This window comes from Camponotus vicinus, unplaced genomic scaffold, assembly GCF_025532165.1.
Source record: "Camponotus vicinus isolate PSW18456_S1 unplaced genomic scaffold, iyCamVici1.0 SCAF_1, whole genome shotgun sequence".
NCBI classification, from domain to species: Eukaryota; Metazoa; Arthropoda; class Insecta; order Hymenoptera; family Formicidae; genus Camponotus; species Camponotus vicinus.
Genome location: NW_028141945.1, coordinates 1,267,162 through 1,289,659, shown reverse-complemented (window position 1 = coordinate 1,289,659; position 22,498 = coordinate 1,267,162). Strand labels below are relative to the sequence as shown.

At 34.0% G+C, this 22,498-nt stretch overlaps 1 protein-coding gene across 1 annotated transcript in view; it reads left to right on the top strand.

Annotated features, from left to right (window-relative positions):
- Positions 1-22,498, top strand: part of Invadolysin (leishmanolysin-like peptidase, invadolysin) — a 272,311-nt gene that overhangs the window by 134,399 nt on the left and 115,414 nt on the right. The window lies entirely within an intron of this gene.

Genomic DNA, 22,498 nt, shown 5'->3' with positions numbered 1-22,498 from the left:
ATAATTAATTTTCTACATCCTCCTACGCTCACAGCTCATTCGAATAATTAAATTCTTCGTCGACGTCATCTTGTCATCATGTCTGTCGCGGGTGTGTCTAATTCGCTACGCATTTTATATTACACTATACGGTGGAATTTTTGCACGAAGCTAATTTACTAAAGTGCCTATAAATATCTTCTTCGTAGCTTAATTTTAAAATGGTGGCAGAAATTAGCTCGACGATATCGCGTAATACTTTCATTACCGTACGACATTTTCGGGTTACCTGTCGCTTACTCGCATCGTGAAACGAACAATACGATCCAGTCTCTTTCTCCCTTGCGAAAATAGTTTCTATCTTTAATTGCTACCGGCGACATTATTTCTGATGCGCGCGAAAAAAGATTACCGCAATGTTACAGGACGCTTTTTAAACGTTTTTATCGCGAATATTTATTTTTATCGCGTTTGCCGTTTCTGAGGAATCTACTTGAATCAAGGGAGATATTGTCTAGCGTGAAAATTCCTTCGCGAGTTTCAATATTGCCAGGCAACGTCTTGAAGAGCTACGATAACGGGGCACTGGAACGGTGTATTTTGAATTATTATTATTATTTGTATTATTTTCTGTAAAGTTCTGATATTTTTGCCTCCGGTATTTCTCAGATAGCACTCTAGAAATTTAGGTACATTGCGGATAATCTCCACCGCATCTCTTAGCGTCTTCTCCCGCAGTTCCTGTGGAAGGTAATGCGTTAAGGCCATAATAGCTGGAAACATGATAAGCAAAGATACGGTTACTGCGCTAAACGACGATTCCGTAGTAGCTGGTGTGAGATAGTATCAGAATAGTATATGATATTACCATTAGCACTCCATAACGATGCTTATGCATTAATAAATGACTACTTTACTTGGATTGCAATTTAATATAATATTATGTGTTCCTCGACAATTAAAATTTTATCTACAAGTAAAAATCATAGAAATAAAAATGTACATATTAGTATTTTTCTTTAAATCACGAGATTTATCATTAGCGAATAAAAGTTTACTTTGTTTTTCATTTCTGTGCAATCTTATCATGAGTCATCTCCTTCGATTCAGGATAACCGTCACGTAAACAGCGAACGTCCTTAGAGACTCATAAAACAATTATTTTTATTGTCGCACTCGTTTATCTTAAAGGAGGTAATTTTGCGTCAATGTCACGTAGCTGTAACCGCAGCCACCTCGAACCTATTAATTTCTGAAATAATATCTCGCTCGCGTAGAACGTGAGTCCGAGTAGCGTCTCTCAGCTTCGATCTCGTACAATCTCAGAAACGCTTCCATTCTCGTGATCGTCAGATAAGTCGATGTACCGGCGTGTCATGGAGCACAACGCGGCGACGTAAACCGTTACGAAACGACTATTGCGAACTCCTATCTTGCCAGCGATTCACAGACCATTGACCCTGTTCCCCCAAGTTTGACGCGGCATGCATATAAGCGGCGTTCTTTCTCTCTTCATGTTTTGTCGTCGCAAACGTATAATTATGTCTTCAGGCTGACGCATATATTAACGATATTCCACGGTAGCTCGGTTGGAAACATCGTCACTTTATGCCGGTTGTGGTAAGGATTTCCATCGTTTCCCTGAGTTTGCCAAGACTTTTTAGCGCAGTTTTTACATCCTATGTATTGTATACGCTACTTGCATTACTTGGATTGGAAGCGCAATCCGAATAAGTATGCACTCGATCGTGTTGGCGAGTTTCGTTATCTCGAATCCGGAAGAACGAATTTTCATTATTGCCTTGAGCAAAATAGAAAGATTATAATGAAAAGCTCTTGGCCGAAATATCGCAGGAGTAAAATACAACGTATACATTTTTATTCGCGAGATAATCGAATATTGTAACTGCAGACAAGCGTAGAAATAGAAGAAATAGAATAAATAGAATAATAATTCGAACCAAAGATAACTCAGATGTTACCATCGGAAATCGAGAGTGAACACCCGAAATATGTCATCTCACATGGCGATGATGCGGTTCGTATAAGACTCAGTTTAAACTGTCGACCGGCGCAACTTTTAGCTTCTGAGAGCAAAAGTTCACAGCAGTTGTTAAATGCCTCCGTGGCACTCGGCGAAACTTTTGGAGTGTCGGCCTCTATGAGTTTCTACGTTGCATTAACCGCGCATCTTGTTCTTTGGACGTGTATTCATCTGTAAACAAGATTTTGCCTATGCACAAAGAACTTTTCGACGTAGTCAGTTTTCGCGTAAATATTGTAATACGGTTTTAACGACGTCATATTGAATGTGACGATTACAGCAGATACTTGAAGCGTCTTCGGAGTAGCTGAGTTAAATTGCACCGTCACTTATCAATGATTTTGATAATAATCCGTTTAATTAACATCTTTTCATCATTTAGTCTCACTTTTTTATTTGCATCTTATAAGTGTATTTTTTTTTTAATCTTTAGAACAATGTTTTAATTTTAGAGATATTATAATAACAAGTGTGTAGAAGTACATGTAGATACGTGAAGAGCTTCCAAAGTTAGACTGACACAATGTCACACAATCACGTCCCGCCATGACACGTATGTATAAAAGTCTTGGACCTCTAGTTTTCGCGAAATAAGGTCACGTCGTGTTGTACAGGTGCGCGACAGCGTGTCGTTATGCATCATTTCCTGTGCACTATTATTATATCTATGTCGCGCCAGAATCGCCCATCTATCCATGGGTGGAAGAACGTTGTGATGGATCATCTCGATTTAACTTTCTTATGTGCAACACTCGTCAAATATTGACGATGAATTGCGTATTACATAATATCGAGATATCGATAAAACGTATAATTTTCAAATGTATTTGTTAAAAACACGTCTGTTAAAAGTTAAATGAAATCTTTTACAAAAACTGCTATTTTTCCTCCGACTAATAAAAACTTGCATTACAAAATTAAATATTGCAATTAACATTTTAACCCGTGAGTAATTTTAATTGCATAAATTACAAAATGTTGAGAAATATGAAGTATGTGTCAGAATGATTGAAAAATAAAATGCCACGTACAGAAGCGAAACTTTTTTTATTCCAATTTTTATTTTTAAGTAAATTACTGGATAGTTTTTCTGGTTTTTTTTCCCTGAAAAATTAAATTGTATACAGCCACATTGTGTATCATTGGCAATACCACACGTAGTGGTATTTCAAAACGAACCAAGCGAATGGTAACATTTCAATTGTCTCATTTTCACTTTTCCGTTTTGGATTAAACGTGGAAATATCATTTTCACACATCATGCATAACTATAGCAAAATATGTGTATGGTGTAAACTGTCGGATATGTCATCGAAATAAAGTTAGTTTTAAAAAAACCGCTTACATATTTATACACATACAACAAGAACAATTCTCTATCATATAGAATTATCATACAGATTGAAAATTCTCATTTGCACCTAACCATGATATTTCTGTTCTCGATGCTGTACTATTAGCAGATTCGTTTGTGGATGAATATAAATTATACGAGCAGTGTGGAATAATAATAACGTACAACGCAAATAGCAAATTAATTAATATATGAGTCAAAAGTTAAAATATGGCGAATGGATTTAAATAAAAAATAAAAAAAAATATAACTGCCTTTACAAATACAACATGGGATGAATTTAGGGAGCGATAACTGAACTAAATTTAATTGCATAATAGATACATTACCACGCGCATAACGCATTAGCACGTTAAAACATTTTATCCGTCAGAATGATATACTGGCGATCAAATATATTCCTCTCATTTCCAGCAAATCGCCATTTTACTAATGCGGTCACGCGTGATCCAATGTCTTTTTCTCAGTCTCGCTTAATAACCCCGATTATTAATTCCTCGCCTGTTTTTCATATTCGGTCGTGCTTGTTATTTGCGAGTCGATTTAGCGAGCGATATCTGCGGCGGTGATTACAATCGGCAATATTTTTTGTAGAACGATATGGTCATGTTATATTGATAAAGCACTTGTGAGTATTGCGCGTCTCTCGCTGCGGGCATAGACTATCTGCAAATAGCCGAAATTTCTGATTGTATGTGTGTCCACGTTTTATGTTTCCGGATACGTTTCGACCGGATGTACCGAATTGATCCGATCAATTTCTATTACATTTGCTTTGTATAAATAGCTGTGTAGACACATGGGAAATATATGTGTGAGAAATTAATTCTCTCATATATTTAGTACAATATTCTATTCTCGTACAATATTCTATTTAATATGCAAATAAAGATGATTCAAAAATTTTTATTTTACAAAGTTTTATATTTAATAAAATTTTATTTAATGACGTTTCAATTAAATTTCTAAGATTTCTTTAGAAACTCTCAATATATAAGTAGCAGCATGATAATAGTATCTATCTCTTTTATTTGAAATTTCCTCATTGACTCAGATAAAAATGTAATTATACAAGTCACTTAATTGAGCGAAATGCGCTCAATTTTCGGTAAATTGCGACACATCCGAATTTCGGTCGGCCCTGCCTAGAGACTACCTTGTCCCTTGTAATTAATCGCGTTTCCTCGTTACCGATAATTAATCCCGTGTCGACCGTACGCGGCGAAATGAAAAAACCTCGAATTAACCAGCGAGGAGAGATCCATCGATATTGTCGTTATTCGACCGTAGGGCGATTCCTCTCGGGAGATCGTATAGTTGGCGAGAGCCGTCCGACAGAAAGCGACGGAATTTTCGCTGTGTAGCGTCCAAAATTTGGCCGCGTGCCAGAGAAACCGCAGTGACGTTGTATAAAAGCTCGTTCGCAGTTATACGGCCTTATTGAATTTCGGCATCGGTACCGGCGCTGGAAATGGAGCTCTCAATCTAGGAGTTTATCCATAACCACACATGTATGCTCTTATTTTATAGATATAGTCATCGAATATTGCAGCATAAATATTTTCATGTTTAAATCGTGGAAAATCTGGACACACGAGTGCTAAAAGTGAAAAATCGAGATAGTATAATTTAGCAAAAACCGCGGATACACGCGTACATACACGCAATTTTCAAATATACGTAAACGACAGGGTTTGAAAATTGCTACTTTTTTACTTCGACAGTAATATGAGATACAGTGGAGTACTTAATTACAGATAAGATATTGCTATTTACAAACTTCCACGTTAATACTGCTGTGCGCAGGATGCACAGTCTTCAATATAATTGCGCATATTGGAATTCCATAGCGCTCTTCTCTCTGCAGAGACGTGATGCATTAGCCTTGGCAGTTCGTTAAGCGTAAACGGATGATATCTCAAGCTTGAAAGTTAGAATATTCCGCGTCTACGTACGATACATATTATATTTGCATTTCAAAACATCTCGCCTATCTTTATTCTTTATAAACAAATTCTTTTAATCGACTTTCTATGATTATTTCTATAGCTGTTACTCTTTTAGCGTTACTGTTTTAACCTCTCAGCTTTGAACTATAACACTAAAATTTGTGTTTTTGATTTTACATGCAATAGCAATCTAATAATTGGATAGAATCATGTTTACAGGTTTCACGGAAACTTGAATTCGTTGAGGGAAATGAGTTCTCAGAATATAAAGTAATAAGTAGAAATCGCGTAGACTTACTTGTTTTCGAAGATTGTATAAACCAATTTGAATGGCTCTTGATGACTTCCTTGCCCTGATTGACGAATAGCGTGATATTAATTATTTCGAATACAGTTCGGGGAGTTATGAACCCGATGAAAGGTCATTTCTGTCTTCGCGCTTTCAATAAAGCATCGCTTTTGAAGAAGTTTTAGATTGATATCGATATTACTTCCGAAATTAAACCCGGCTCGCGCACGAATGTTTGCACACTCGTTGGCATGACTGCAGTATGGGATGTAACCATTTGGATTTTACGAGTGCACATATTACTTCCGCTTTCAGCAAGGTAGTCGGGAATATTGTAAGCGTGAAAAAAGAATGAGGTACCATGTTTTTCGTGTGAGTCTCCATGCGTGTATATATATATTCGATGCCAGCAGCTGTTTATAAAATATAAGCTTTTTCGAACAACACGAGCATACCCCAGCACAATTTTCTTGGACAAGTTTACAAGAAAGTTTTCTAACGTTGTTATTGGACTACTATATTTCGTTTTAAACGGAGAAGTTTGTTACGTTTCTGTCGTGAAACCCCACTCCGTAATTTATAGATTTTATATATATTATTATATTAAAGTAAAATTATTTTTTGATCAGATATAAATTTACATTCTCATGCGAGAATAAAGGATTTAAATGCTTGCTGCTAATATCAATATTATCGACGAATACATTTACATATTCGTTTTCGTTAAAAAGCGCACGTTATTTAAATAGTTTTAGATAGGGAAAATAATTTATAGATATAATGTTCTCATATAATGTTCTCATTAATGTAGAAACTCTATCCGGTCCAAGGAATACAGAAAACGTTTGTTCATTTGTTAAAATGAATTCACGACGTAGCACACAGTTAGTTCTCACGAGCGCGGTTATTCGCAATGAAAGTGTAGAAAACACGGTAAAGGGAAAGAGTCTGGTAATTTTGTGCCCTTTGTGCTCGTTCCCATGTGCATATTTATGTGCTCCTGACCCAAGTGGCGCTTCATCAAGTGGGCCCCAGTTAGCAACAATTTCTAAAACGTTAACATCCTTGCCTCTGCATACGAAAACGAGCAGTGTGATACTGATAGTTTGTTTGCTGCATGGCTAGTTTCCTTTATCCGCTTGCTCATCTCTAATTCATGTATAAAAACGGAGTAAAAGAGCAAAGAGAATAGCATATAAATGTGTGTGTGCTCATGAGTATATATTAAATATAATTAAATAAAATTTATCTTCACATATATATTTCGAATTTATTAAAATATCTTTACAATGTTTTAAATGTATATTACATTTAATGATAATAATTTAATTTGAATTATATAAGAGAAAAAGAAAGATTCCAAAAGAGAGCTAAAAAGATATGATTTTTTATTAGAATACTTTCCATTAAAATGAAGTATATTTATGAAAAATACAATAACTTTTACTAAATATAATAATGTGATAATTAGAATTATTCATATTTATATAATACATTTATACGATATATTTATTCATTTTTTAAATATATTGAAAGTATTTTAAAAAGTTAATATAATTTTGCATACATTTGAATGTGCCAAATCTTTATATTATATATAAATATAAATATAAATATATATATATATATATATATATATATATTTATAATTTATATATGTATAGTAATTTGCGCGTGAGATATATACATATTATTGATAAAATGGAAGGTAATTGGCTCGATGTTAAAAGAGCACTGAATTTACATTCTGTATGGCCACATGAAAAAAGAAATGCATTCTATGGAAAAGTTTCTGATAATATTTCTCAGGAAAAATCTATAGTTGAGAAACTTTTCTTAAAGGCGAAATTTTTTCAGAGAAACTTTCTATTATAAAGTTGTTCGTGAGGGTTAAAAGAGAGGACTTTTTTGTAGGTGTTAATGGCTTATTGTTTAATGTACTTTATAATTTATAAGACATTATTCTTTTAGCTTGAAACAATTAAAAAATCCGAGTTTTACACAAGAATGTCTTTTAAAATCTTCACTTATATATTTACACTTAATATTTAAATTAAATAAAATTACAATTTAAAATAGATTTACGAAATAAAATCATATTCTTTTAAAACAAAAAATTATTGCTACATATTAATATATATATAAAGCTAATACAAAAATATGCAACAATAACCAATTATATAGAAATTTCAGCCAGATTTTTTTATATTTTAATACAACAACATGACCATGTCAAAGATAAAAAAATTAGTTTATTTATTTGTAAAAAAAATAGTATGTTTATTTGTAAAAAAAATAAGTAATAAAACCAAAGTAATTTTTTTCTTTCATTAATTTACACTTTGAGAGATGCTTTATACTTTTATATAGATCACCCACACATATCTTCACACATTAATATATACTTATAAAATTCGTACAAATTTAAACCGATTAAATTGTTGTTAATAAACGTCGGTTTAATTCCGGAGCGCGCCAATTTCACATTTCACGAGTCGCCTTTTCACGATAGTGTCAAAAACATCGTAAACCGTGAAAGCCTGTAATTTTCTGGCTGTGCTGTTCACCACTTGTATGTCTACATATAGCCACGTACGACAGAGACCAATGCCAGCGGCCATTTATAAAATATTAGCGAGTTGGCGTTTTTCAAAGGAAGCCGAGTGCGACGCATGTGCCTGCTTCTACGTCAAAGGTCTCGCCCTAATTGGTTGTTTGTATTTGCACGTAAATTGTACGTTGCTATTTTCTTCTCTTTTTCTCCTTTTTTCTCCTTTTTTCTCTTTTTCTTTCTCTCTCTCTCTCTCCGATTTTCTCTATTCCTTTTTCGCTTTTTCTTTCTCTTCCTCTTTCATCGACGTATCTACTATCTTTCTTCTGATAAATGTTTACCTTGTCGTTTGTGTAATGCGGTAACAAGTTGGAATACTCTCGAGTGACATTCGTGTAAATTTACAGTTTTACTTATCGATCGTAAATTAAGTATAATATCTATAAATATTCTGAACATATTTGATAGTGTATACAAGTATAAGTCAGTAGATATTCAACGGAAAATATTGAACTTTAATTAAGAGACTTTTTAAATTAACGACGCTAAGTTCAAGCGAAATTTCGTGTGAGCATTAATTTCGACGTTATTAATATAATACTGAAATACGTTTCTCTTTACGTGTATATTACATTTGATATACGATTCGCGTATATTTCTCTCATGAAAACGAGCAACATCTTCCCAAATATTCATAAAATGATACATGTACAATATGATGAAAAATTTTTAGATATATATTAAGCCGAGAATTCTCGACCATAAGCTACGCGAATTAAATTATAGATCAGACAAATGATAGTACCATCTTTAGTATAGTCTTTCATCTTCCTTGCCATCTTGAAATTACGCGATTATTAGTTGGAATTGTAAGATAGCGACGATTAGACAAAGCCCTGGATAAGCTTCTGATTATTAGTTTGTTTTATTAATCGGGAGAAATCGATCGCTTGGAATTCGCATCACGGACTTTCGCGTAATGCAATCGTGATATACAGTTCCTCACGAAATGAGTCGGATGGTGATACACACAGTTAAAATTGGTAGAAATTACATTACTTTCTCAGCTCTCCGTGTAACTACGGTGTAGCTCCCCTATCTATCGCAGGGCCAGCTCTTACGCCTTCTACGCTGCTAATGAACGAAACTTTCCTATTGCTTTTTTAAACAATACTCTCCTCGCCGTTAAACTTCCTAACGAACTTCGGCAATCGCTTTATCCCGTAGTCGGGGTGGCGATGTATTAAAAGACTTTTCCGAGTAGCGAAGGGATGTGAGAGGGTTCATGGCAAGGGTACGCGCGCAGACGAAAGCATACCTTCCGAATGTCGAGAAAACGGTACAGATCTGGAAAGAAACTGGGGATAGAAGTCTATCCCGAGCTTGTATGTTCGTGAATGAATCTAATTTAAGACGAAGGTACATAGATTGCTCGCAATTAATAATCTTTATTATTACTACTAATATTGAAATATATTCACGATTAGATAAAGTTTACTATGTTCGATAGTTCTCCAATTCTCTAGTATTCTTTTTTATTAATATTTTCTATCCTTGAGATGTTTAAAATCTTAAAGCTTAAGGTGAGATTCCTGATACATTCGTAAGATCGAATTTCTTCTTCTCAAAGTCATTTCAATTTGCCATAAAACAGAATAATCTATCATGATACGGGAATATTCGCGCGTAATTAAAACGACTTTACAGTGTTAAAGATGATGATCCGCTTTCTAGACTGGCTTTTCAGGAACCAATAAATCGACTTCTTTCGTAATCGACCAATTTCGTGAGTCAATATTGTCCTTTGCATTTTGATTAGTGCGAACGACCAATGAAATCTTTATTTCGGTTCGCCAGATTCAAGATATCTGCATTTCCTATCAACTTGAATTATTGTAAGATTCATCTCGTGCTATCTGTTCTTCGAAGCTCGCTTTGTATTTTGCTTCTTACCTTATTTACATTTGAAATCTTTCTTATAATTCCGAGATGTCATTACACAAGTATCTTAAATAATGGTTTTAAAAGTGAATAAAATTGTATTATATTTTTCTTGCATTACGCGCTTAAAGGGTTAAAAATAATAATGAAATAAGTGCAAAAAATAATAAACGCGTATAATTACACATATAATTATTTAATTGCAATAAAAAAAAATTATTTATAATAATTATTAAATAAAATATAATAATTATTAAATTATTTATAATAATTATTAAATAAAAAAAAATTTTTAATTTCAATAAAAGTTTTATCTTTAGCAATTTTCATTCGATATAGATTTAGATTTCTGAACAGAATCCATAATTTGTAAAAAATTATTTCTTCAGAAATGAGAAATTTCCGATAGTCCTCTTTCGATAAACAACAATAATTATTCAAAAAATTACTACTATAGAAAAAATATGTATCATTATTTTCTGAATACTTTTCTCCGAAATCTCCGTAAATTTGTCTTGAATCTCCTCACAGTCTCTGCATTATAAAGCTCTTCGTATTCGGGCATATTTGGTTAGCGAGAGAATCACGTACGGTCGCTGTCGGTATTCGTTAATTGCCGTAATTGCAATAATTAATTCGATTCATTTCCAGCTGCGTCTGATTAATTTGGTCCTTTCGCCCTATGCACGCAACCATTCGCTCCAACTGGTGCGTCATCGTCATAAACGTGCTTTGAAATTTCGTCGTTCAAGAGTGGAGAAAATTTAACAATGAATTTTCGTTTGAATTCTTTCTTCATTACATTATATACATATATATACATATATATATATATATATATATACAAATCAAAAAATACTTTTTTCAAAATTACACTTTTTAAAAATAGCTTCTTTAAAATTACATTTCTACATTTAAAAAAAAAAAAAAAAAGATTTTAATCGATTCTAACGATCAGTAATGTTACAATTTTTTTTGCATTTATATTAAAATATATAATTTTGATATTTGTGGCTTTAAATATGGATAAAATTATGTACAAGAAGATAATTTCTACAATTGCGAAATAAGAAGACAAATTAATATTTTTTATGTGACTTGTATGTGTGTGTGTGTGTGTGTGTGTGTGCGCGCGTGCGCGCGTGTGCGTGTGTGTGTACGACGTCTATTTCATGCGTAATTGCAGTAGTTCGCTACTTTATTTAATTATTCTGTACGGAACGAAAGAAGGAAATTTTTATGGAATACGCTGCATTGACGATTGTGTGATGAGCGTTACTGCGTTTACTGCTGCGCTTGATTCTCATGCCATTCAACTTGACTTTTGCCGTCCGCGAGCACTTTCACCGCATTAAAAGCGGAGAGCGCTCGGAAAGTGCAGCAGAACGATACCGGTATTACGAAAGTGGAGATCATCAATAGTGCGCTTGGTATCGCATGCATGAATGCAGCATGCACAAAGCCTAGCGCGACGAACGGAAATTATTTAAAATGCTTTTACGGTTTTAATCGACTAACAGTCGGGCCGTGATATTTTCGGAAGAATAGCATTGCTCCGAGACTTATAATATATAATTAGACTTGTATTTTTACTTTAAAAAACACATGTATATATATATTTCATTGAAGCCGCTTTTTTAATTTTATAAATGAGCTAACATTAATCTTATTAATAGATTTACTTATTCATACATTCTTCCTGCGCGTAAAATGGTTAAATGCGATGAAAGATGTAAATAAATAAAAATATTAAATTTCTCGTTTCATTATTTTAATTTGTGTGAATTTCTCCTCGTCAACATTTCAGTAGAAATTATAATACATTTTCTTCTTTCGTGGATGCGTAATTACGAACGTCGAAATGGAGCACTTGTACGCGCTGCGTACAAATAATTTTAATTCGGTTGTAACGCATGCCCTTGCGCTTTATTCACTCCAAACGTTAAACGAGGTAGATAACGAAATCATTGAACGCACAATTAATTATATTGCGTAGATCGATGAATTTAATATTGTATCATCGCAGCTAAATAATGGCTCATCATTTAAAATATTAAATGCGTAACTTTTTAACGCATGAGTACTAATGGAAGGACCTTACATAGGATCGTTAATATCGAAGCGCAATTGAATTTTGCATTAATATTTCATAATCACAGGTTGTGCACCGGGATTATTGTATACGCTACGTTTTCATGAAAATAATATATAATTATAACCAATCTAATACATTTATGAGGAATATTTATAAATAACATGCGAAACTGCGATGCGTGCGTTATGCGAGACATTGCAATAGTCCAATCCATCAAATACCATCAGAAAATACACGCTGTATTTATGAGAAAAATAAAATCCGTTTGATACACTCAAATAATGTGTTTATCTTTAATTTATAATTCTTATCTTTGTTAATTGCACAATATAATATTTTGAAATTATTCATGTTTTAATCAATTTCTCCATTCAAGGCACTCGTGTTATCGCTTATTTATCTTGCGACTATTGAGAAAATTACTACTTTTATGAAGTATCAATATAACGATGGCACAGGGATCGCATGATTACGAAACTAGGCCAGCTTTGTAACGCGATATCCTTTTCCCGAAAATACGAGGGTACTCAAATGTCAGAGTATAACAAAGCTGCGGGAGAAGTAATTGGACACAAAATGGTCGAGAGCACGACGTGGGTGACCTCGTGACAAAACAATGATCTTGATTAAAAAAGTCAAACGTTTCCTGTTACACACTTGCACTTAACGAATGACACGCGCGTAAAATTTCTACTCGTTTCTCTACTTCAATTCTCATGCGGTTAGGTTGAAATTAAACGGGATCACATCACACAACAGTTTTCTATACAATGTCTATAGTTCTTTTTCCCATGCCTCTCTATCGGACCTCGTAATTACTAATTAAAAAATTTCTTTGTGTCGATAGTAATTATAATAATAATATCACAGTTTATGTCATATCATATGTCATTTTTACTTTCTAATTTCGATATATAAAGGTGAACGAAACACGCGAAATTATTATATTCCGCAATTTTATTTAATCTTTAAGTTACAGTCCAAAATATTGAAATTTATTATTCTGTCCAATTCTTATTCTCCGAAAAATTCACACATTAAACGATAATTCTTAACTAGATAATGGTTAATTATCGTTATTTTTCATACGATTTAAAATTGCTTTTTATTTTATATGAAAAAAATTGCTATCAAAAATATTTATATTTTCATATCTTATCATATTGGAAATAATTAGCATTATTGATCTCAATGAGGAGTATTTTCTTTATAGAAAAGATTTATCTCAGAATATCTCTTATTTAATAAAATATTAATCGTCTATTGTTTTAAATTTTTATTTTTTCGATGCCTATTCATAAAAATTCAAATTTAGTTAGTCGTAAGTCGGATTTTATTTTCAATCCCCCGAGGCACATCCTGTTAGACTTTTCCATTGAATTTACATGGAAATCCTCCTGACACTGATTTCATTCGATCTCCGCCGCCGTCAGTTTGTCGTGTTATGCGTCCCTCGTCATGCATTTAAACATTTTTCAATATCTAGTTTCCAAGATCTATCTGTGATGTAATGCCGAATGCATAATTTTTTAAATATGTAGTTAGGCAAAATCTCTCGTCATATTTATACCTGGTCATAATCTATCATATTTTCACATTAAAATTACAATAAATAAAAGAATTAATTGCTAATCTTGTACAAAAAATTCAAATGTGTGAATAAATATAGATCTACACTGATGTCAATCTCTGATAAGGGTCTATTGAAAAGAAATCGAATAAGAAAAAGATCGTATAAGGGAGAGAAGCAAGTGGAAAGTTTGGTGGAATGTGTTACTGGGGAAAATCTACCAAGCAACTTGGTTCCGTCCGTGAAAATACGTAAACTCTATCTTGGGTTTACACGTTCCCAGCGACCTCTCTTTTCCTTTCGCCTATGTCTCCTGTTTTCTTGCAACACGTTCCAAAGCGACAAGTTGTTTTCCATGGAACAGATTAAATTGTTCTGCATCGTCAGCATGCGCTCGCATTGATAATACCAAGGTTGATATTTCTTCAACGAATGTAACTGTATTTTATATAATTTTTCGCATAGTTTTCTTATATTATAAAAATTCCGTCAAAGATCATCAACTTCATCGTCGCTCTTAATATACATGTGACTACTATATCACATTGTTGTCTATTCGAACGAAAATATTTTTTATCAGATTTTAAAGTCATTTTTCTATTGGTTTAATAATAAATATCTTTTTGTCCTTTTACATTTCAATTTTAAAATTGTAAGCGGATTTGTCTGCACGTATATTTTACACGGTGCATAATTAAAGTATCGGTAAATTACATATTCATGCTGAAAATAATTTATTTAATGATATTGTAGAATATTTTGTTAACATTAATGCATGTTGGAGAAACATTATCTTCTGTACAGAAAAATCTCCATTTTCATATTTTTATTTTATGATAGATAATATTTAATCTTTTTGCGGCTCGCATTCAATGTTAAAATAATAAATTTTATCTCGTTCAGACTTTTAACGATTAATTTGCGATATCAATTATATATGGAAAAAATAATATTCGCTGATTTTGAGATGGCGAAAAAACGCGGCCGTCGTGTGCGGAACTTCGAACCTCGTATCTACACATCCTGTGGTTACACAATAACTTTAGCCCGTAACGATCCGGTCTCTAATCGTCACGATAATGGCGCGGCGACACGTCCGGGGCTTAACGACCGTGTGAACGGGCGTTCGCGTTGTCAAGTGCCGTGTTTTAAGCAGGTGGATCACGCTCGTGAACGAGCCGCAGCTGTGCCACGCGCGTGTTACCAAATGACAAAACATACAGTGCCGCCGAATCGATGAAGGATGTATTCCGATATTTTCGCGCGGAACGATATGTCGAATCGCTCGTGCAGCTGAGTTCTGATCGCAAAAAAAATGCCTTTCCATATCGCAAATGTCCTTGAAATATTCAGCGACATGGATTTTACGCGCGTGTTTGACAGTTCCATTTTTTAACGGCACAACCATGATCGATACGTTTGCTGTTAAGGCATTTAATCTTCGTGTCAATCGTTAAAAGAAAAACTTATCTATGTTTGTCAGTAGATGGATACCTAAATGTTTTAGTCTATTTTGTCAAGAGAATTTATCTAAAATAGGACTTTTAATTCCCATTGACAGTTTTTAATAAATTAGTAAAAACCCATGATTAAAATTTGCAATATATCGGTATTATAATTATTGTTTATATATTAAGTAAATGTGTAAATATTATATACGAAAATTTGATAGATTATTTTTATGTATTATAAGTTATTAACATTTCTTAATTTTTTCAATTTATTTTAAAAATTATTTATTTATTGAAGAAATAATATGATATCAATTATTCTAGAACATGAGATTAATCTTTACTGAGATTATATTATACGTTACAAATTGATTCGGAAATTTAATATCAAGTAAATGGCTCTTGCGAAAATACTTGGCGAGCACTTTCATCTTTGATGGCCCATTAAATAGATATGATCAAAGAAGAATTGCAACGAGTTGAAAGAGTTGAACGAATTGGAAGAGCCTCCATGAAAAAATCGAGTTGAAATTTATATTAAAAATATAACTCTCTCGATAAAAAGAAATAGGTTAATATTATACATCACGCCAAGAATATGAAATGTTACCGTAGGTGTCTTTGGAAAAAGTGTACCGAGAGCAAATCTGATTTGCACGTCGAGAGGGAAGGTGTTCTTATCGATTTTGACTTCGCGACGATGTAGAAGCCACTTGAAACTTCGAACCCTCTTTATATTGTTGAACGACGCGTCTGAGCGGAATATTAACATAATGGGAAAAACTTGTAAGTCGCCAGGCACCATAAACGCGGAAGGAAATCATCGTCGATCTTTAGAGCGGCCGGGAAGCCTTGAAGGAAAGCGCAGAAGTCGTGCGCCATGCACCCGACAGGTTTTCACGAAATTACTTACTTGCCGCGCAGAGACAACCGGGTCACGTTTTGTCGTTCTCGAAAAGTTCTTTATAGAGATCTCGGTGGTCGTTAATCATGCCGCTATTTATGTGCTGCCAACCGCAAAGCACTATTGAGCGAATAACGAGGAGTCCGTATCCTTCCGCGAGAAATGTCCTATGGAAAATATACCCTCCGAAAGCGATCCGTGGAGAAAATATGTAAAATTGATGATTGATATTGAGGGAGAATGTTGAAATAATGATGCGTAGAGTATACCGATGTACAGGGCTCGACACTGGGATGAATATTTAAAATGCAGACCTGAATTCGTTTACCCTTGCATTCATATTTCATGAAATAATATATCACTCGCAACAAAACGCAAAAATAGGAAAATCAGAAAGTGCTCTGTAAATAAACTTATTTATTGCCTCCTTTTGTATTTTCTCCATGATGAGATAATAAATATATTTCTCAGGAATTTTGTCGCGAATAAAAGTACACATATTTCAGAGATTTTGTGTATATATATTATTTAGTTATTATGATAGAAGTAAATTATATAAATGAAGGATAGGTAAAAGATCGCTTTTACAGTTTATGTATCACATAATTGCTGCGTTTTATGTATAACGTCAATTACAATGTTTTTATCGTACGTATATTACACGCTGATGTAACGCAGTATCTACGTTATTTTAATAATCAACAATCTTGTAAGCACACGACAAATATAAATGTATCATGGAAACACTTACACGTACATATATAGTTTGCTGTAGGAATATTTAATGACACATCAATGTTACTCAAATTAATTTCTTTGTGCGAATTTTTCGACTAATTACAATTTTTCGCTTAATTTAATTTAAATCAAATCAAAGTTTCTTCCGCGTAAAAAACGTATGATTAATCGAAGAGATACATAATCTAATATTTATTAAAATTTTTTTTATCTCATAATCGTTATCCTTCTTCCTCTTTAAAAATAAAAGCGAGTCTATATTCCGTGTTAACTATAAAACTATGTACGTATATAACAATATACAACTATTAGTGATCTCGTTTCTTTTCTATTTTCTTTTAAGGGTTTTTTACGGGACTCATTTTCCCAGGAGCTCGCTATTATCTTACCGCAAAGTACCGAATTGATATCAAACGGCGAACGGTTGGCGAGTGAAACTTTTTGTTGGCGCACGTATACCTGGCTGAAAGAGCACTTTCATACTTTCGATACCTTTTTTAATCGTCCATCATATGTAGTCTGTTCACGAATGGGAGAGCAAACTTCTTCGAGAGAGCCAAACTACTAGAGACTCCCGCCGAAAAGTAATTGAGCGGAAAAACTTTCTGGACTCTTTCTCTCTCTCTCTCTCTCTTCGTCCCTTGAAGCTTTTGCGCAAAAGAGAAACCTACGAAAAACCGCCGACTAAGGACTTCGGTTCCACGTGGCCGAGAGAGAAATGGTAGTAGGTGGAAATATTTTTCGCAGCTTTAACCGCGGTTGATCGAGCGGTAAAAGAGGTTCTGTTTCGTTAACGTGTTCTTAATACGATCGCCAGCAAGAGACACGGCGATAAAAAGCGAGAAGGAAAATAATTCGCACGACGGAAGACACGTTTTAAAAACACTTTACTGTTGCTTTCGTTTTTGAGCGATTTCACCGATTCCATGACTCTGTTGCGTTCCGTTCTTTTTTCCATCTCTTTCCTACATAGTTCATTTGCCTTCATAATGGTACAAAAGGATCGAGACGAGCATTTTTCCCTTTTTAACGCGGTATAATAACGCTGCTCGCTGTTTTAACGAGACTGTAAAGCAATCTGCAATAATCTCCATGTTCTTGTATTACTGGCGACTGCTATTCGAATAACGAAGGACGGGAAAAGTATGCTAGTATTTTCCAAGTGAACTGGAATTAGGTAGAGTTGTTTGAAAGGCGCAAATAAATATCTTTTTATAATTACGTATTGTCACATTAATTCTGAACAAACTTTTTAGCAAGAATAATTTTTTTATACATATACATTTTTTATACATATCTTGCATAATTTTTATACAATTTATAATCATATTTTCGATCTCATCTAATGTACACAATTCAAGTACTCGTAAGAAAGATATAAACATACTGGAATAGCGATATTATTATTAATTGAACAATATTTAATGAGAATTTAATAACAATGATGTTCAATAAGTATTTTTAAATTAATTAAAATTATCAATTATACTACACTGTCAAAAAATTATATTGATTATTGTAGAAAATATAAATATCGACAGATATTTTGTGATATTTTTTATACTAGGATAAGTATTCTTCTTCTTCACCTGCGTTCAAAAAGATGAAGCGTCTATATTCAACGTCATTGCTTAAATCGTCGGTCGTTCTTAAAGTACCGTCACGTCTGACCTAAATCGACGAACTCGTCTTCAAAGTCATGCGTGACTCCACGATGTTTGTATATCGAACCTTCGGGATACTTTACAAAAAAAGATATCGAAAATGTGGAAGGAATGCGAATACGAGAATCTAATATGCGTAGATAGAAGTATAAAAAAAACGAAAAGTATGTGGAAAATGGACTGCAGACATTTTATACGAAACTATCTATCAAATATTGAAATTCATGTTTGGTTAAAAGAAAAATCCCTGAAAGGATCTCTTTTTACTGATAAATAGAAGATGGAATAGTCGTAAATGCGACAGAAATTCACCTCGAGAATATTGCTGTTATAATGCAACGACGTTATATTTTTTATCAAACAGGACGCGCGGTCTAACGGACATTCGTTTCGTTTAATCTGACAGACGATTTTATTTAACACCCTGTGCCAGTTTGTCGGATGTCCAAAGATAATACCGTCATCTGCAATTCGTTGGCGTCATACGCGACGGTGTTAATCGTAGCAACGAGTGATAAATGGCGCGCTGTGATTCCCTCGTCGACGATTTACGCAAGTACGGGCGCGATCGTCCATCGCCGGCATGCATAACGGACGATGCATCGTGCGAGCTGTCAAAATTATCGAATGGAATTATTAATCGTAGCTCCCAGGACCGTCAGGCCGCCGGACAATAGACAGTTTGATGTGCATTGCGCTTTTACTTTGCAGTCGTTCAACGCATAGTTAACACATCGAAACACGGCATTAAACACAAGTAATCTGTTTAACTTATCAACGATTGTTTTGAGTTTTATTAACGAGCAAAATTGTCGAATTGTTAAGTCGTGACATAAATATAGCACCTGGCTAAATTTGATTGCGATAATTTATTTTCAATTTTCATCAACGCGCGATTTTACTAGAGACTCGATATGAAAATTTGTTCGATTAGATGCGCAGACATTAACATAACTCATATGTTTATTCATACAGAGTGTTTATAGTATACAAAATAATTTCCAACATATATCTATAGAAATTCATATAATATTCCAGCCACATGAATAACGTGATTTCCGCATGCTTTAAAAAGTATCTTAAAATGTTATTCTTATAGCTTTGTTTTCTACGAGATTTTTATTATCGCCTCTCATGTGTATCGCAACAAGAATATATTTTTTTATTACTCTTGCATTTACAAGTTAACAATGCGCGAACCGAGATTCAAAGTCTTGCATGTCAGTGGGAAAAAGTTGCCGAGTATCACAGAAGTGCGATGACAGTTCTCTCACTCGCGTCGCTCGTCAGCTGAGCCTGTCGTTAACCTTGTCCTGAGCAAGATGCCAGTTCTCCTTATTACTCTAACGACCCCGTCGTTATTCTACGCCAGAATTTCTCTTTTGCTTACCGCGAAATCCGTAACACCCTCTTCCACCCATTATTCCTCGCTCCGGTGGAACCGCATTTCGAGAGATTTCCCATTCTCACGCCGGCGATGTATAATTCCGCAACGACGACGACGACGATGACGACGACGACCATCACCGCATAGCTCCTGGCTTCTGCAGGACTGAACTCTGTTTCCGCGCGAAGTACTTTTGCCCTTTGCGCTAAAGCGGGGTGAAGCCAACGAGACCCTTAATATTTACGCACAGCAAAGCAAAAGAGATATAACGTCCCAGAGAAATGGCGGAGATCTTATTTATACTACAGTTTTCACAAGAAAAACATTAATTATATCCGAAAATTCCATCCTTGTCTAAACAGAATTATTTGTGGCAAAAGTGACTACACCGAAAAAATTGTATTCTTAACTTAAGAATATGTCACTTATCTTTAGAATATATACCACTAAAATAGGCGCCAAGAGGATCCTCTTAAGAGGAAAATCTTCTAAAGAGATATTCTTAATACACAGAGAAAAATATTTCTTTGGATTTAATAAATTTTGTTGAAGTCAAATAAATTTAATTATTGGTCTAAAAGTTTTTTTCCGCCTAATTTCAAATAATCTGTTTAATATTCTGAATCCCCAACAAGGAATCCAGATTATTAAATAAATTATTTTAAATTCAGCTTGAAATTAAACTGATAAACAGTGATGTCATTGCAGAAAGAAGATGCGCGGCTCACATGCATACAGAGAACCTGTGTGTGAGCAGCGTCCTCTCTTTCGCACCACTGCTAAGGGAAAAAAATATACTTTAGATCTTACGTTAATACAAGTCCTTTATATACATTTCATGATAAATATTGAATACGAGAAAAATTAAGAGTGGTGTCGCCGCGTAGCGGCAAATGAAGGAACATGTCGCGCACACGAAAATCGAGTTGCGGCGTAGAGAAGTCGCAAATTAAGTATTCTTATTCATTAAGAATATATTCTTATTTATTAAGAATATTTATTAAGAGGACTTATAAAGTATACATTTCAAGAATACAATTTTTTCGGTGTAGTGATGTGGTTTCAAAGTCTGAAATAAATCATTTTTGCGAGGTTCCCAGTAGAATCATAAACAAGAGGGAAGGCTTTAAGGGAAGAGTATACCCTCCTATCTTATCTTTCATAATACATAAGAAATTGGGAAGTATTCTTCAAGAAATTGGAAAATGTTTTTAAGGTAAAAATGTACGACCAAATATTTTTCAAAATGGTACAATTCAATAAAGATGCACAATGATATCTTTTTTTTTATATATATATATATCTTTTTCTTTTTTTCTCTTTTATACAAAAACTGCATTTATATGTTACAATTTATTATTAAACTATTTAAATCTTTTGTATATTATTGAATTTTACTTTTATTTCTTAAGTTTAATTTATTTTTCCAATTTATCTTTTTATTATATACTTAAAGAGTGAGAAACTCCTTCTCTCCATCTTGAGTCAGCGTTTCTTGAATCTGTGGCGTACCTAAACTGAAGTTTAAGTTTTGTCTTATATATATTTCTCTCATCTCTCCCATCTCGTGTAGATTTGCTTTACAGAAAACTACAAATTTCAGTATGATTTTTCTTTTTAATTTCCGTTCCGATTCGTATTTTACATTTCATTATTTTTAATTTGCTTCACTCATCCTCTCTCCCTCTCTCTCTCTCTCTTTCTCTCTCGCTTATATGTATTATGCAATTTTGGATCGAAATAATCATTTGTCTCACTGGCAATTGGTTCAGCGATATCACATGTCGGGCTCGGCCGCCCGAATTCTATACAAAAGGATTCCGATCACATAAATACCGTAAATCTCGTGATACCTAGGTGCCAGTGCAGCGTTTGTACGCAACTTTTACGCGCGGATACGCATTTCGTATCTCGATGTTATCTCTCGACGGTTTATAGCCAGCCGGTACAGGCTACGACCGGCTCAGAGGTCGTGATAACGTTCATACCCAAAGGGGGTGGTATTCGCCCCTCAAAGAGGGAAAGAGGAAGGGGAAGAGGAGGGGACAGGGGACACGGTATTTTACGACGAGCTGTAAAATATATGCATACCGTGTATAAAGCGAGGGTGGTCGCGTAAAAAAGAAAAACGGGACACGATGGAAGAATAGGATGGAAGGGATCGGTGAGAAGAGGAAGCCCGATGAAGCGCACAAGAAATGGGAAGAAGGAAAACGTACCAAGAGAATAGAATAAAGAATGGAACGTAAGGTTGCTGAAAGGATGCTCGCTTATAGTGTAGCGTGTATGAGCGCAATAATATGTTACGCGTTTGCAAGTTTATAGACCCTTACTATTGACTTCCAAAGAGAAGATATTACGCGGAAAAAGTATGATTTGAGGAAAATATGTAATTTTAAGTCACATTTTTTTTTATTAAATGTTAGATACATATTCCAGCTGCAATGTATTTGAAATTGTAGGACTTTGATTGATCTCATCTTTACGAGACACGTTTGTAAATTTGTTTTTTTTTTTTAAATTATATGTAAAATAACTATGTATATGTGTACATCTATTTACAAAGAAATATCATTGCGAAA